The sequence below is a fragment of the Pararge aegeria genome, chromosome 21, assembly GCF_905163445.1.
Source record: "Pararge aegeria chromosome 21, ilParAegt1.1, whole genome shotgun sequence".
In the NCBI taxonomy this organism is placed as follows: Eukaryota; Metazoa; Arthropoda; class Insecta; order Lepidoptera; family Nymphalidae; genus Pararge; species Pararge aegeria.
Window position 1 is genome coordinate 16,335,980 of NC_053200.1, and position 18,961 is coordinate 16,354,940.

The 18,961-nt window shown below is 36.6% G+C and overlaps 1 non-coding gene across 1 annotated transcript; it reads right to left on the bottom strand.

Annotated features, from left to right (window-relative positions):
- Nucleotides 1-17,623: 17,623 nt before the first annotated feature.
- Trnaw-cca lies at nucleotides 17,624-17,695 on the bottom strand. Its single transcript has one exon. It is a non-coding gene; the product is annotated as a tRNA-Trp (tRNA).
- Nucleotides 17,696-18,961: the final 1,266 nt, after the last annotated feature.

Below are 18,961 nucleotides of genomic sequence, written 5' to 3' on the forward strand. Positions count from 1 at the left end.
CAAAATATGATAAATCATTATTCTTCTAAAGTGTTTTGTAGTATATACAGATGTGCGATAGCAGAGCGAGATGCGAGATATTGTTAGTACGGAGTACCGATAATATCGGACCTCCATGTCGAACCAATTACGTGCGCCAGTGACTCAGTGGTCGCACGTCCGGTCCGTTGGGTTCGCGCCCGACATTCTGAGTGAGTGAAGTCATGTAACAGTATACCGATGTAGTGAAGTAGTACCGTTTTTGTGTTACGGTCATGTTCAAATAACGAAGTTTCTTTGTGTATGAGCTTAACGGAATTTCTTTTCCAATAAAATACGTCCCATTAAAACCCCTTCCTAATAGGTTCTACAGGGAAATATATCTGGAAAATGAACTCTCGCCAAATCACTCACATTCCAAATACAGAGCCACTTTCATAAGAAAAATGACAATTCTTATATCAAACTTGGATAGCCCTGACTAAACGTGATAAAAATATCCACATGGCTTTAGTATAGTAACCTCTATTCTTTTGATCATAAGAGCTGTTTCGGAGGTCAAGAGAAGGGCTTATGACAAAAATCATATGTAAATGTCACTGATAAGATCACACGACCTGGACGGGAGGGGAAGGGAAGGGAACGGAGATTCCCACGGCGAGGACAACCGAGGAAATGTAACGCTCGAGACGTGTGTACAAGACAGTGTAAGATATTACTGTAAAGATGCAATAAAATAAAGCTTATCGTGTTAAAACAGAAACTGAGCCCCAATTATCGAGACTTGCGACCAGTATGTCTGGTAGGAGGCTTCGGCCGCCGCTAGTTACCACCCTACCGTCAAAGACGAGCCACTAAGAGATTAAGCGTTCCGGTACGAAGTCAAGTAGAAGCCGATTAGGGGTGTGGGTGTACCCCTAACAGTACCCGTTACCATACCATGTGAGATTGACTCATCACTTTATTTTACCTTCAGCAGCATTGCAGTCGAAGGCTAACTTGTAGTAGAAAAAAACGTGATACATTGAAAGCATTATCTAGTTAAATACAGTATATTTTTTAATAAATATAAAGAATATTCATTTAATATCACATTAAAATTATTTCTGAATAATTAAAGAAATTGACATAATAAACATAATTAAATTTGGAATTCTATTAGACTCATTATCGGACAACGAAGTTTCACTCGGGATTAAAATTTGAGATTTTGGTACAATTGAATCAATTAAATAACCGGAATGAGCCCACAGACTTTGTCAATTTAAAGTGTAGTAGTCACCATAAAAATCTTCATCGTAAAAATTTAATCTCATCATTATTCCATAACGCGCCAAAAGAAGCATAACTTCAAAAAATAAGTCATGTGGCAATACGTACCATACTAACATCTTAATGTAGGTGTATGTAAAAAAAGTTGACATGAATCAATTAGATTTCTAAAGAACTTCATTTGATCATTTTAGACATCCGGTATCTTAATCCAATACGTCTCGAACCAGTTTGATAGAAACAATATTTTTTGCGTGTTCAATCACTCTGTACATTTGAATGGAGCGTTCAATTAAATTACAAAACATATCCGCCTAACGCGTGTGTATGAATACCATTATACATGCAATGTCACTATTGGTCCACTATTGGACATACGAGTAACTAGTAAGTCTTTTATAGTTTCAGTTTTACTCCATGACCTATGCCGCTTCTTTCCAGTGGCTTTCTGGGTTTCGACACATTTTTCTATAGAAGTTAAATTTTGATAGAAAGATTAAAATAATGTAATGGAATTGTATTATTTATCACTCCAATTTAACCAACATTATTAGCTACATTCCACCCGTGCAAAGCCGGGGCGGATCGCTAGTAACGCATACAATAAGGTCTAGCAGTCCGTCGAACAGGTAAATCTAAACCCAATATAAGCCCCATGTTCATTTGATACGGCGGCGCGTGGTAGTTACGGCGCTATAAACGGCGGCGGGGCCGACACGGGGGCGACACGTGTCGGCGTCGTAACGTCCCCTGTCCGCTTTACGGTCTGTTTATTGCTGTATATGAGTTATGGCAGCTCATATTCCACTTGGTCTGCTGGTAGCACTGTAAAGGCGAGCGTACATTTGTCATAACCATTATCACTTTTTACACTAGCACTATAACTATGACTGTAGGGTGGTTTGGTATGTTGGCCTAAAATAGATCAAAGCGAAAAACAAATATAATTTATTCAAGTATGACGCTAAAAGTGCTATACATAAATAGCCCATAGATGGCACTTTTTATGCATACGTTACATCAAACATGGTAGTGAGATGATGGCGAAAACCATTCGTGAACTTAAGACTAAAGCTAAGAGTTTTCCAAACGCGTTCTGTTTTGTAAAGAAGCCAATAACAAACTTAGCCGGGTATAATCCATTGCGTTCCATGGGCGTAGGACTTTTGAGATTAAGTTATGGCCTTGAAAAGCTGGTCAGAGAGGTCAATCGAATTGCCTTTAACACACAAGTGACGTTAAATGTTCAATCAATCCATGAGGCTTTATTAAAACGGCTTGCTGCTCTACGTCACTTGGTATCCTATCACACATTGTATTTAATTAAATAATAATGAATCCCGAAGTCTTTCTATTCATGTATTTCATATATTTTTATTTAATTAACAGTTTCCCAAGAAGGAAATAATAAGGGTGATATATGTTTAAGTATTATTCGTAATAGGTACCTACTTCGAACCGATTATTTTATTTTAAGAGTATTATATGGTGATTATATCTTATGTATGATCGAAAGAAAAGTAGCTATAAAATGTGCTTACTCGTAGGTAAGACTAAAGCATCCTCAATTCTTCACGAAGTGCGAGCAGCCAATTAGATTTTAATCATGGTTTGCGCACGCATCTGGGCTGCAAGCTGTAGTGCGAGGATGCGCTTGCGCAGGATTTCATTAAGATATCGTTGGACCACGCCCCCAGCGGCGCGGCGGGCACGTGACCGCGTGATCTCTATACATGCGGTGTTATAACATTGTCGACTATTTCAACTCTATAATAAAACAGATATATTCTCTGACCAAAATCTCGCCTGGTGGTAAGTGATAAGTGATAATGAAGTCTAAGATATAGCGGGCTAAACTTTTAGGGGTATGGCAATAATTTTCAATAGGTGGTGGTTGTCAGGGCTGAGGGATCCAACGAACTAGCAAAGAGAAAATTTAAAAATTATAAATTCCTGAAATGCTCCTGCCTGGGATCGAACCCCACACCTCCCACTTGACACTTACAACTTTAACTCCTAATGGCGTTAAAATCGCAGCTTGCAGCATATTTTAACTAAAACTTCTACTTGTTTACGATTACAATATACTTAAAAGAGAATTGGGAGCCTTGTGATGTGCACAGGCCTTCTCTCGCTATAACTCTCTCTTTAGAGCATAGACCCATCACGCTGCTTTAATGCGTGTTGGCAGGCTATAACTATTTTCACATTTTGGTGACAACCACTGGGGCAGACAGCTTATCATGCTCTCGGAGGCGCAGAGGTGGAGACTGACAATTTCATAACTCTGAGCTTGTACTGACATTTACAATATAAAACTCAATATAAATTCTCGACCTGACCCCGCAATCGAATCCCGGTCCTAGTGATCCCTAGCAATGCATGTATCTTTGGATCTGTAACTCAGTGGTCTTTGGATCACCACCAATATTTTTACTGGTTAATACTTGTAAATTTTTTGCCGTTAAATAAGGGTAAGTCATTTGACGACGGTACTCTAAGTGTAAAGAGATGTCAACTACGATAACAAGCATCGACAGCTCGTGCTCCACAGGGCACGGCGTGTCGAGTTACCCACAAGCTATCCAGTTACGAAGCGTTTTACTATTTGTCTGTACTTAACCTAACAACTCTATATCCCCCTAGTACCTGTACCTTACTTTTTTCTTTTTTATAACTTTTTTGTTTTTTTAATTCCACAGGTTAGTCCTTGACTGGAATCTTACCTGTTGGTAAGTGTAAGATGCATCATGAAGTCTAAGATGGAAGCAGGCTAACCTGTTACGGAGTATGGTAGTCATACTCTAATCGTTTTCTACGCACCATCGAACCGGAACACTAAATCCCTTAGCGACGTCTTTGTCGGTAGGGGGGTAACTAGCCACAGCCAAAGCCTCCCACCAGACCAGACCAGAGAAGATGGTATTGGACATAGGGCGCTACTGCCCGCTGACGCTGGTCCTGCATTTGCAAGAGGAGCTCTAACTCCATATCTCACTCCTTTTTATGGGGGAAAGACAAAAAAAAAACTCGACGCTGCTGCTTCCATTACATTTCCATCGCTATATATAGCGAGCGATAAGGCCAGAAAACTATACTTTTTATCTTAACGCTCTATTGTATTTGTTTATGGGGTTTAGTAAATTTTCTCTGTTTTAGACAATAAAAGTGTAGTCACCATAGAAAAATGGTATGATTTTCATCTACTTTAATAAGTTTGACAAGTGGGCGCTATTTGTGTTTGGGTTCGTCGCGACTGTTCAAAGCTGACTTTTTTGGGTGAAAATGTTGGGATCGCGAGATCAATTTGGACAAATTAAAATTCCGCGAGCTAAAACAAAAGACCCTCAACGAATTCCTCCACTATATTTGGGATTAAGATGAAACTCAGCCTTGAAAGGGGTATTTACCGGGCGTTTATGTTAAAAACGATGTTTGGGATCATTGAGTTAATTAATTACCTCACTGCAGACGGGATAAGACTAAGGTTTATTTGTTAAAAAACCGGTAAAGTGCATGTCGGGCAACGCGCAGTGTAGGGTTCCGTGGTTGCCTACCACAATAAAAGAACTGAAGAGGGACTTTTTGTTTGATTATGTTTCACACTCCACACCATGAGATAAGACGAAATCAAAAATTTGGTTCCACTTCTCGTGTAGCAGTACCTTAAAAACCAACCCTTTTCTTTAACTCCCACCAGACCAGACAAAACCAGACCAGAGAAAATCCAGAAAATAAAAATTCAAAAGTGGCTGACTGGTCAGAGGACCAGTAGACTTACACCACAGCGTTTACAGGACGTTAGGGAGATCGTCAAATCTAAGCTCAGTTCATATATAACTTTGGTGAAGATCTGATGAAGATATTCGAAGATAAAGGCAGGAGCTATAGAATGGACAACGTAGAATTTCTAGCGAAAAGTGCAATAGTTAGTGGCACTGACCGAAAGACAATTTTAAGGATTCGTTGTATAGTAGTAATCTGTTATTTCAATATTCAATCATGGGAAATTATAATTTTCGGAGACTTCCCACAATTGCTTGTTTTTAGTCTTCAATACATTCGATAAAGAATTCAATTATGGATGTAGTGTCGAGGTCGTCCATTTTATCCAGAATAGAAATGAAAATCGATTTATTTTTATCTAAATTTAAATTTATAATTTCTAACATTTTCTGAGGTTTCTCGAAAAAGCGCACTGATCCTCCATCCTATTCTCCCATAAGGCATTCCTGTCCATCAATCTTCTAACATCGTCATTTCTCAGTAGTTCGACTTCACCATCGTAGGACTTCACAAATCTGTATCCGCGTGATTAAAAAATAAAATTACTAATATTTAATAAGTTATATAGCTTTAACGACCTTTGCGTTTGGTGCAGGTATTGCATTGGGAACTGACTTAGGCGCAGCGAACGAAAATAGGAGTACTTCGTATACCAAGTTTTACAGATAAAAAAAATGGTTTGGCGCGAAAGTAAAACACACGTGGACGAAGTTTAATACAAAAGATATGTACTCGTATTTTATTTGATGCAATATGTATACGATTTTCGTCGCGAACTGTGAGCTGTGTGCGACCAACATAAACATTAAATCATAAATATTTACAACAGTTAACACTGTAGTATCCGAAACACCTCAAAACTTCGCAATATTGTGCACCCACAATGGACATGAGCAGATTTCTTTACCATATTTAATGTACTATGTAGGTACCGTTTTTGTTCACCGACATTTTCGTTCGCTGTATAATTTCATAATTGCGGGCCCTGCTTGTACTAAAATATTTTTGCGAGTTCGTAAGCTGGGAATTTTTAACAATTTATGAAAAAAATGGAAACGTCTGGACTCATTTATAACAAACGAAAATTAAAAATACACCACATTTCGTAAGCGTTTCGTACACAATAGTTTTAACCGTGGTTCTGCTCTGCTGTGTAGGTTGAAACTAAAAATACTTTTATTTATTAAATTTCAAGTAGGTGTGAACGGTGGACAAATAAAAACATATTGCACTTCCCACCAATCCGCACTTGGTCAGCGTGGTGGGCTACCGCCTAGATCCTCCTCATTCTAAGAAAGGACCCGTGGCCTGCAGTGGGCCGGTTATGGGTCGACAATAATAATGACGTTATTGTAACGTAAGCTTAGGTATATACTTACTGTAAGGTGTAAATAAAAACGACGATTTGACGGCCGATTAGCGCAGTTTGCAGCGACCCTGCTTTCTGTGTCCAAGGCCGTGGGTTCGATTCCCACAACTGGAAAGTGTTTGTGTGATGAGCATGAATGTTTTTCAGTGTCTGGGTGTTTATATGTATATTATAAGTATTTATGTATATTATTAATAAAAAATATTCATCAGTCATCTTTTGAGTGAGCCACTGCCAAAGTTTTCACTGAAGGAAATCAGATACAGAAAAATCAAGTGACTCCTGCCACGGTATTGGGTACTCGTCGCGTAGCGTAGGTACTGTGTGCGTTTAAATCTTTTATCTTCAATAGGGTTGCCATAAGTACTATACTACTAATAAAAAAATATGGTTCTTTTGATTTATTAATTTTACAGGGTAATTTCTCATGAAATATCCATATGCACCCTTCAACAGTATTTCGTAATTCAATTACACGTTGTATAATATCTTAACTTTTACATTTATTTTTTTATTTTAATTACGTTTTAAACTTTACGCCCACCTCTCACGCTGCATTTACAACAGAGATTACATGCCATAAAACTATATAACCACTATACAGCTACACAACAGTTAGCGCCTTCGTTATGATGCTAGTGCAATCTTTCGCATTTCCATAAACAAGCCGACACTGTTCCACACTCTACGGTGATATATATATATAGCCTTATTATAGCTTCTATAAAGACATATCGATTTCAAGTAAATGAATATATACGGATTTTAAATTATTAGATAGGAAATTTTATGCGACGGTATTGTACGTAGATCATACAGCTACTTTCTCATAGCACTTTATGACAAAATGCCAACTAGGGCGGATAGAGGAAGTAAAGTTTACTCAAGTGATTCGTATTTATGCATTACTAAACTAATTAAATATCTATTTATTTCGAGTAAGCTTACTCACGCACGGCACGCTAATTATTGAGACGTCAAGTTGTCTGTTGGTATTGACTCTACCATCGGTTTAGTCGATTAGGTTAGGTTAAGGTTGGTATTAAATAGTTTTAAGCAGCTTTATGGGGGTAGGAACTAACTTACTCACTTACAACCGCTTAAAGCGAATAAGTACCTACCCCATCCTCTATCTACCTTCTATCTCTATTTATAAGTGTACTGACTGACACACAACCTACTACCATAACGGCTGAAGAGAGAAATTTTAAATTTGAAACGAATTTTATTAAATTCTAAAAGTTTTTATTATGTTCTGAGATTTTTCAAGTTATCTCAGTATTTGAGCTTTTGATTAAAAATAAAAACTCTAAAATATAATATTCAAAAATTCTAAATTCATTTATTTCAAGTAGACCTAATAAAAGCACTTTTGAAACGTCAAGTCTGTCTGTTTGCTCTACCACCGGTTTGGAAGGCAGATTCTACCGAGAAGAACTCATCAGTTGCTCTTTTATAACATCAACAATTTCCTTTTAACATTCATTTTTCTATCATGTGACAGATAGAAGCGGAGCCGGATGCTTCCAAGAAACATTGTCGTTAAGAAATTCATCAATTGTATAGTAACCTCGCTGTAATAAAAGTGTTTTAACAATATGAAAATGCTGCCAAACCAGTAAAATAGGGAATGAGGTTTTTATTACTAATTTGGTATTTTGGCTTTTTTTTACTTTTAGCTTCAACTGCTTGCTTTCTGGAGACGGGCTAAATTTCCTAATCTCACGAATATTAAGAAATACTTCGCAGACGTTGCTGGCATCCGCTAATTTAAGATAAAAAGTGATTATACCTGCCTGATTATGTACGTTTACATACTGTTCAGATAGATCACTATGTTTTATGTCTTTGATAAGCATCCGTGTTACTTAGTGCAATATATCACTATCAACCGTATATAATATGGTAATAACATTCCGATTTCTTTAATTAACATCAATTTGAACTAGATGAATTGGGTGTTTGTAATACAATAAATTAAAAATAAATTTCCCGTATCTTATTCATTACAGCCATTTGAATAGTGTTTCTTTAAATATTCAATAGCAAATGTAAATCAATTTCAATTGAAATGTTAGATTGAATTATAATAGCTCCTGGCCATTCCAATATGTGAGACTGACCGACGGGGATCGAACACGCATATTTTCGGAATAAATTCACTCGGTGCCAATATTCCTAAAATATAAGTTACGGGCGTCTCGTCGATTACGTTGGAATTACTTCTGAAAACAATAAGATATAACACCGAATAGTTATATTTTTTTCAATGGATATTTGAAATAATTAAAACAGAGGGCAATGTTGGGATCTAAATCATTTCATTTCAAATATTTATTTTGCACTTATTAAGTACGCTCTCAAGGTAATTATTAAAACAAAATATGCCAATAATAGTTAATTATAAAATAAAGTAAATATATTTTATAGCCCGCGCCTTTAAATAATAAATTTGTGAACAGGAAAATGTTTGTGTGATGAACATTAATGTTTTCCAGTGGCTGGGTGTCTACATGAATATATATGTATATTATTCATATTATCAGTCATATAAGTTAGCCTAGCATGTGTTATGGGTAACACATGCTAGGCTAACTTTAGGGCTAGATGGAGATATGTGTATTGTCGTATTATATTATTGGAATAATAAAAGGCAATTATGTCTCACTATCTCAATCGCACAATATTCACACTCCCGTATATTATCAAAGGTACCATGTCTTACCTAATGGAAGGAGTAAATATCAAAAATATAGATTTGTAATTATAGATTTATGAAATATGCGAAGTTGCAAGAGAATGATGAAACCTCGGCCCTTGTCTGTAGATCATCTCAGGACTTAACCAATGTATCAGAGTTGAAATATAATAACCTTTAATGATACGGGCGGGTACAGTATGGTTTCTGAAACCGGCGCGGCAACCGGCCCGATTCCTGGAAGCGAATGGGGCAGTAATGAGGCGCGCGCAAAAAGTGTAAAAAGCGACGGGAGGCGATTTCATATTGAGATAGCATTTTATTGTAATTGCTTCAAGTGACGCAGTTTTTACAGCCCCTTATTGCCATTACTAGGTATAAGGAAAATTATTTATGTCCTGTGTATAAAATAGAGTGGCGACGTGCTAAAGATTTTAAGTCACTCAACGACAATGGTCGGTCTGATTATATACCAAACTTTGTAGATACGTTTAATAATGAGTGGGTTCATGTTGTGTAGAAAAGTTGCATATTTTCCGAACAGTTCTCCTGAACTTTAGATAACAGTTAACCAATTTATTTCAAAATATAACGGTTTTTGACGCTCCTATAGAAGTGGAATTAAAGTAGGGAATTGTTGTTTAAATTTTTAGTGTCCTCTGAGACCAGGTTTCGTTTTTTTTTGTTCTCGTGTCAATATACACAACAACCTGAAACCAGTACAGCTCGTCTGTCTATTTATATCTTTGTTTAAACGTAACATACAGTAGAGCGAAATAAGACGGAGGACAACATATTAGTTTACGTTAACACCTACTAGCCAAATTACATATATAATGAATTAAGATAGTCACGGGTTTCATAAAGACAAGTAAACATAGAGACTTTCTTAAGCTATGGAACTCATATGACCGAACCTCCAACTTTTACTATAAAAGACTAGAAAATGTAGAAATTTTAATGTAGTTCGGTCAATGGATTTTTAGTGCACAAAAATATTAGATCAATATTTTTGTGCACTAAAAATCCAATTACATAGACTGACATAATTAAGCTTTTTATTTCTTTATTGTTTCCCTGTGTCTGGAAGTCTATATGAATAATTAAATTTATCGACAAAATATGCGTAAAATTCAAAATGGTACTAAAATCAACATAAATACATACCATATTTTTTTCCAAATCAAGACATTGAAACTTTTAAGAATTACTTACTAATTTTTAGTACTTAGTCTACATAAAACGAAAATGTCGCAAAACCTGCTTGCATCATTAAATTAAGCTGTCACGTAAATACCGGAGGATGCCCAAATGTTTATAACACCTAATAATGTTCCACGCCTCAAATTGATGTAAGACAACGGTCCATCAAATTTACAAGCGCATAAAAATCCCATTACTCAACCAAACCTTAAATCATTCGCGTCAATATTCATTTAATAAGAGCAAATCAATTACGAGATGACGGTAATAGCCAGCCGACCGGTCGCGCAACTGGTCCGGCATCAGGTCTTACAACTAATCGCGCGGTGTACGAAGCCTCATACATCAGTTTTTTGCTCATTACCGATCTTACGTGACGTCGCATGTAGTCTAGGCTGGAGATTAAAATTGGCTGCAATAATCATCGTCGGTATAAACGACTGGGACACAAGTACTAGTCTGTAGACTAAGGTAGAAGACTTCGAGGCAAGATTAAAAATGGTGGAATAGTAATAAATACGAACGCGTACAAGGCAAGGGAAGGTGCTGTGATTGCATCGGTGGCTAGGTGGCGCACGCAGGCATATACACACAGCGGGCTTACTAGTAAACGTTAATACGTTTACGACGGTTTAATATCAATGTATACCTACAACACAGCTTGAGTTTTAAGTTTACGAATGTAGTTATCGCCATCACTATTCACTACTATGTACACATTTAGTATGTAATCAACGCATCAAAAGTGCCATCTATGTGCTTATTTGAATAAAGAAATATTAACTTTTGACTTTGACTTTGACATACGATTGATCAAAACTAACTTTTCTCGTAAGATAAAAAAGAAACACATATTTCTAATCCCATTGAAACATTACAATGTATACTTTCCACTATTTCTTATTATTACAAAAGGTACAATTATTGTTTCTGTTGATGAAGGGGGACGAAATAATAGGGCCTACATGAAAGCTGCTTTTATCGATTAAAAAAATAACCACACAAATCGTTCAAGTAACTTTGTGTAAGATTCTATTCTACGACGCAGAGTGCTCAGTGTTGTAAGATAACTTGTTCACGTTTAGCACCTGGGTCGTACACAAAAGCTGTCAATTAGGATAACCGACCGTGTGTGCGGCACGCACTGTCCGTGGCACGTAGCCTCGCGACACGTAGCACTTGTGCACACCAGACCCCGGCATGGTGTTAATGTGCAGTAATCCTGCTAATTCAGATAAAAAACTTATCACGACAAGAAAACACACCGGAGGTCTTGTAGCGTCACTCTTCTATAGAGAAAAACTTAAATTACAACAAGACTAAAGAACTATCGAGTTGCCTCACTACTTTGTCTTACGTAAGCGGCACACAATATTACCTAAAATCGCGTCGCAGCTATAAAAATATGCACTATAAGCTTCTTGTTCTTTCTTACACCATAGTCCATGGTTTATAGATGTTATGACGTATACGTATAATTGTGAACAGACTCAAAAGGGCTAAAAACCAAGCTTTTATTTTTTTGGAGATTACAATTGACGGACCAAGCAGATGACCCACCTGATGGTAAGTGGGAAACTATCGCCTATAAACAGAGCAGCACTTCACAGGGCATGCGAGGACCACGTCCTGCTACATGCCTCCCTGTGTCCATCAATTTGAGGCGTAGGTGTTAAGCCTCATGTGTCTGTAATTACACAGACAACCACGTCCTCCCGACCGGAACACAGCATTGCAACAATGCTGCTTAGCGGCAGAAATAAACAATAGGACTTTCCCGGACGAGCAGTCACAAAAAGTTCTACTTCTACTAAAAAAAAGCTTTTATGATTTACGAAATATATTTTCTAGATGTTTTCACTTTTTACACGATTTATTCATAGATGTCAAAATTTATATTTAGGAATCTTTTCATCGAATGATGCGAACCGCGCGAATCGGTAAAGAAACCGCGGGATTTCATACCATTTTACGTGCAGTACCTATATACATCCCCAAAGCAGCAGCAGTCAGGGCGTCGGCCTCCCATTCGGAGAAACAAACTTTTATATCAAACAAGCACATCTAACTTTTCAGGTGTATGTATCTCAATATACGAGTAAGTAATTAGAATTTCACTTGCTTTAACGGTGAAGAAAAAGATCGGGAGGAAACCTGCATGCTTGCGAGTTGTCAGAGGCGTTGAACTGAGCCGTACTTAACGTTGAACCTCCGCGTTAGCGTGGTGGATTACAGCCTAAACTCGTCTCATTCCGAAAGGAGACCCTGTTGTGGACTAGTAAATTGATAATGACGGTGTCTATACAGAGGCAAAAAGAATTGTAAAAAATAAGCTTTAAATTAAGAAAATTCGCCAAGATAGAAGTCAGACAAAATTAGAATAGAATATAATACTTTATTGGACACAAAGAAACAAGTACAATTATAATGGTATACAAAAACACACATAAGTTATCAGTTAAATGATCCAAGCAATTGTTACAGCAATCTGTGGTTAGATAAAAAATTTTGGACGGAAAAATTACTGACGGAGAGTAAATTATTTCTAGCATTTAAATTATTAATAAGGTAGTTTCTTTTGCAGAAGGACCTCCCGCTAGTAAGCTGTTAGCGTCGATGCGCGCGCTGTACAAGGCGTTGATCATATCTCTGCATGTTCGAACACTATGAGTGAGTTATGTTGTGTGGAATTATGGTATTACTTCATAAATCACTTGACAACGATTTTCTTGTGTATTGAATTTATTGTGCTATTGAAATGAATTTGTAACGTTTACTTATTTAATATGAAGCTGTAAAGTCTGTATATTTGAATAATCTTATACGCTAATCCAAGAAAGAAGAAATGGTAAAGATAGTACTTAATAAAGGCTTAAAGGTTTTTAATTTTTCTTATGAAATTAACTGATGGAAGCCTTGGTTATTTACACAAAATATAATCTGAAAATTCCTAAAAACTTCTTTTTCGGGGATACTTCTATAATAAATTGATTTTACATGGGGTTATACCGAGAACGTTTTTTTTGTGCTATGCCTATTTTATGAGATCTGAACGCAACCTAAACTAGGTCAGGGCGCGGGTGCCGTGACAAACTCTTTTCGTACATAGAGTCCATGTCACACATGGTCAAGGGTTCCACCCTTTCTAGTCTACAGTAAATATGAAATTAGTCGCTGGCGATAAAGATGAACTCATAAACAATTCATTCACCTATAAGTAAAGACGAACATCTACTTTGTATGTTTACTTACTTTTACGTAGGATCTCAAAAACATAACCCTTTAAAGCTTCAGCATACTGGAGTGTAAAGAAAGTAGTATGAATATGAGGTCCATACCTCCAAACGGATAAGATTTCTATTTAATTAACTGTATACGTATCTAAGTTATGTAGTCTATCTCCATAGGTACTCAACGCTAAGGCGATGATATGAGACAAATATTCGCTTTTTGCTGCATTGGTCTTAATCTAATTACTGAACATGTAGAACTTGTGTACATCAGTTGTAGATAAAAAATCATAACCTGCTTACAACTAGCTGTACACTCCCTCGATTGAACGGGTAAATGATAAAAAGCATTGGTATTCAGCGCTTCCTACTGAGTTTAAAGCCACGGATAAAATCTTTGTGGGTATGGTCTGGTGTATGCGTGACGATATTTTGATGTAGGTTCACCCATCCAGATTTGCGCCTTCACCATGTGATGTTTATTCAATTAAAAACGTTTCGTAAACGTTCGGTCAGTCATTTTTAGACGCATAATGTAAACACCATCACAACTTAAATAAAGAAGTGGGATATATATTTAATTTGTTTTATTATGATAATCTACCCATTTCTGAAAGGCACGATGAAGCAAGCAGCTAGATAATAGAAAGTAACAGGTAAAGTCTCACAAATCTATGAATTTAATTTAAGTGTGACCGCAGAGATACGCCTGCGGTCGGCGGAGACGTGACGCCCGGCGGGACGGTCCACGGAATTACATGTAGTTTTATTGTATCTAATTTTATTTGTGGCCTACGACTACAACTTAGGTACCTACGCCATATCTCAAGAACCTCACCACAAATATGACATGGCAGTTTCGATAGATAAAAAAAGGATTGTGAAAGAAACGCTGACTTCAATCTTTACATAAAATCTTATTTAAATTATGCCTGTTTTACACAAATCTCTAAAATTTATTAAATGGAAAGGAAAAAAGTAGGTATATAATCCCTGCACCAGAATAGTTACAAGTTAGAAATTCTTACGAAGGATCTCATAATCTCGGGTTTCAAGCCAAAATTTTAGGCCAACATATTGGAGCAAGACTGCTAACCCGGAGTCAAGAAATTAGTAATTAATTTTATTTGAACGTGACTGGGACAGCTTTTGGACCTTGTTTTTATGACAAATATTAATCGCAAACCCGCACTGAAGCAACGGTGGGTCAAACTCAGACTCAGACTCAGTCTGAGCTACAAATACCTCTATCCTATATCGTCTTCACCACAACCTGACGTTTGTTTCCCACTAACAGTTCCATTACATTCGTCCCGTTGAAAATGAAAATCTTTCAAACGGGAAAAAATAGATGCATTTTTTAAAATCCTATACATCTTACTTTAACAAAGCTCCAGAACTTATAGTGCTCTTACCCAATCACAAATCGCTTTTGATCAATTGTTTTTACTCGATTAATCTAAATGTGGGAACGTATTTACGTTATTTTCAAACCGCATTGGTGCTTGGAAGCGGTCACGTAGCAATGAGCAATCTTATAACGTTCCCAGCAACGCACCGAATCGCATCACAGCGCACCGAACCGCACTGCACCGCATGCCATCGCAATAAAATAAAAGTTAGATATATTCGTATTTTTTTTATTCAAGTACGTAGTTTTATTAATAAACCAATAGCGAGCTTGGGGTGGACTGTTACTTTCTTTTCGATTTTCCCACGGAATCGAAATTTACGCTGGCGAAACTGCGAGGCGCAGCTATTATATGATCAGTTAATAACAGTGAATAGATCTCAAAGGATAAAATGGACGATAAAACGCATCGCAATAGTTTCGCTAATGAAGAATGGTCACTTGTTCGCGCGTTATACTACTGGCCTCTTTCTTTCATATGGTAGATACACTATGTACTTTAGACATATCGGCTGCTAAGGTAGACATCCCTACAGGCATCCTCATCTCGCAAAGTAGCATTGTTCCGCAACGGAGCAGTTTTCCGCAATACTCTAATGGCCGATTCCAACATGAACAGAGTTCTTACACTACACATTGTGCAGATATTGAACGCCGACCAGCTTATGCGAAATGTGATTATTTATAGTAAAAAGGACTAGTTGGAAAAGGTAGTTTTTTTTTTATTGTAATGAATGACTCACCAAGCTGATGGTTTTATTTGCTACGTTCTAAAATTAAATCCAGTCATCTCACGCTCTTATAACGTTTATTTCCACAATATAAGTAACATCAAATGGCTAGCGTGCGTCCCGGGAGATGTGGGAGAAATAATAAATGAAAAGAAAAAGTTCAATATGACATGTCTCAACTCTCTATAATTAAATAACAGTCCTTAGGGCAGGGCAAAATGCCTATGGTATGGAAAAAGTCATTTATTACTCCTATCTTCAAATGTGGTGACAAGCACAATATTAGTAATTATCGTCCTATTTCAAAGTTGAGTACTATTCCCAAATTATTCGAGAAAATTATATATGATACCCTTTTTCGTATTATTCGACCAATTATTATACAGGAACAACATGGGTTCGTTACACGGAAGTCTACAGAAAGCAATCTCTGTGAATTCCTCGACTATGTCTACAGAGCCATGGATGCCGGGGTTCAGGTTGATGCTGTGTATACCGACTATTCTAAAGCATTTGATAAAATATCGCATGAAATTCTCATACAGAAGCTCGATAAAATTGGTATACATGGTGACCTGTTACGATGGCTTGCATCTTACCTTAGGGATCGTACTCAGGCTGTAGCTATAAAAGGATACTGTTCCTCATTCCTGCCAGTCTCCTCTGGTGTCCCTCAAGGCTCACATCTTGGTCCGTTGCTATTCAACATCTTTATCAATGACGTTATTTCTTGTTTTAAAAATTTAAAGGTTTTGCTTTTTGCAGATGACATGAAAATTTATAGGTCTATCAATACACTTCATGATTGTAAACTCCTACAAGAAGATCTTTTTAGAGTGAATACGTATTGTAAAGTCAACCTTCTTGATATTAATGTCAAGAAGTGTAATGTTATTACTTTTACCAGAAAGAAAAATCATATAATTAGTGATTATTACCTAAGCAATAGCTTGCTTGTTAGAGTGGATGAGCTGCGTGACCTGGGTGTACAACTTGATAGCAAGCTCTTGTTCAGGTCGCACATAAATATAATTACTAATAGGGCATTTGGAATGCTTGGTTTTATCATGCGTGTTACTAAGGATTTTAAGAAGACGTCAACTCTGGTTCTTTTATTTAATGCCTTAATACGTTCTATTCTTGAATACTGTTCAGCATGCTGGAATCCGCAGTATAACGTGTACATTGATGCAATTGAAAGGATTTATAATAAATTTCTGCGTTATATTAAACGTCGTAATTTATTATGTGATCACAGTATATCTGCAACTGAAATTACTTTAGAAAAAAGACGCGATTTAAGAGATCAAATGTTGTTATATAAAATAATACATAATTTAGTTGACTCCCCACTTTTTCTAAGTAATATCGATTTTGCATGTCGTAGGTTAAATGCAAGGCGTAAACCTCCCTTTGCGTGGGCTAGATGGAAGACAAGGTATTCGGCAAATAACTTTTTATCTCGTGCGTGCAATGCTTTTAACAACAAATATTGTGAGACGGACATTTTTCATGTCAAAATTGGCACGTTTAGAAAATTTATTTTGACAAAATAAGAACTATAGCTTTAAAGTTTTTGTTTTTCATTTTTGTTTTACTTACATTATTATTATTTTTTCTTTTTTTTTTGTATAATAATTGCTTGCTAGGTACTTTCTCCTAAGCAATTGTGGTTAATGTTATCGTGTTATATGTATAACCAAGTTGTGGAAACTTTATTGGTCTATGTGATACAAAAGTACGGCATTACTTTTATGTATAATTATACTGTTTGTTTCCCTTGAAAAGCTAATAAATAAATAAATAAACACACTGAATAAAATAAATTATTTTACATAAAACCTTCATTTTGAAAAATAACCACAGTCCATTAATCGTTTCTTTTTTAAAGAGATAGATAAGGGTTTAAATTTTAACAGTAAAAAATCCAAAAGAGACAACTTTTGACCCCGACGTGATTTGAACACGCAACCTTCTGATCTGGAGTCAGACGCGCTACCGTTGCGCCACGGAGTCCCGCGTTGATGGTATTCAATTTATCATACATTCACAAATTGCAAACCGATAACTTAATAGGTAATAGAGATATTTTATAACGGGGATTTCTTTTATATCGTTCAGTGAACTCATTTGGATTAATTATTCAAAGTATCAGTGGGTGTTTGTGTTTATCAGTGAAGTGGGTGTTTTTTCATAGCATAGCAATAAACGTACGATAGACTAATTTGTAACACATCTCCGATGACCTGGCGTAGGGGTGAGTGCGGTAGTTTTATAAATTGGGGGTTCAATTTGCGAATATAACACATCGTGTTTAATGGGAAAGAATTAGGCATTAAATAACACCATGAACAATAATTCACTAAAACTTTAAAACATTATTTTTACATTTCTCTAAATGGTTTAAACCAATGGAGCGCTTTTAAAGGGCTTTTTATTTTCAGTTTAAGCAATTTCCGCTGAGTTATGTGACGCAACTCAAAGTACAGCGCGTACTCGCCAAGCTCCCGGCTTAACGATAAATGACTTTTCTTTTAAACACGGATTAGGAGCGCCCTCAGACCTCAGCGTTGGGTACTCTCGTGAAAAATGGATAACGCGTTTCGTTCTTTGTGAAATATATTCAAGGGGAAACTTTAATAATGTCCGCTTCACCCCCGAGGAGCGCCCTGAACACTGCATGACAGGCGGCTGGCAAACTTTGTCAATCATTTTCATTTTCTTTGTTCTACCTTGATTATATGAAAATCTTTTATTAATCTTAGATGCTAAATTAGGAGTATTATAAGTATGGCCGCTATTACTGTTTACTTGCGTGTATCTCCTCACAACGTAAGGTGTGTGTCTATGTAGTTCAGAAATAGCTTTCATGTCTATGTAGTTCAGTTTGATAAACGGATCTGTATACTTATTATATTGATTTGTCAGGTAAGGCCTTTAGGGTTGGATCCACCATATCCTTCTGGCCACGGGACTGATCCGTCTGTCCGTCCATTCGTCTGACTGGCAGCGGACTATATTTCAAGAACCGTACTAACTTCGCTTTAAAATTTGCAGTATATTTAATTATATTTTCAGTACAATTATTTCTTGTATAGTGAATTTTTATTACTTTATTTTATTGCTTTGTATTGAGTGTAAATTACGCTCTCTATAGCTGAGATCTACGTGCAAATCTCACGTATGTGTGATTTTTTCAATATAAATTCTACAAAAAGCCAAGGATTTCCCTAGTAGATAATAGGAATTTTGTACACAAGCATTTTATACTGTGGCATTAAC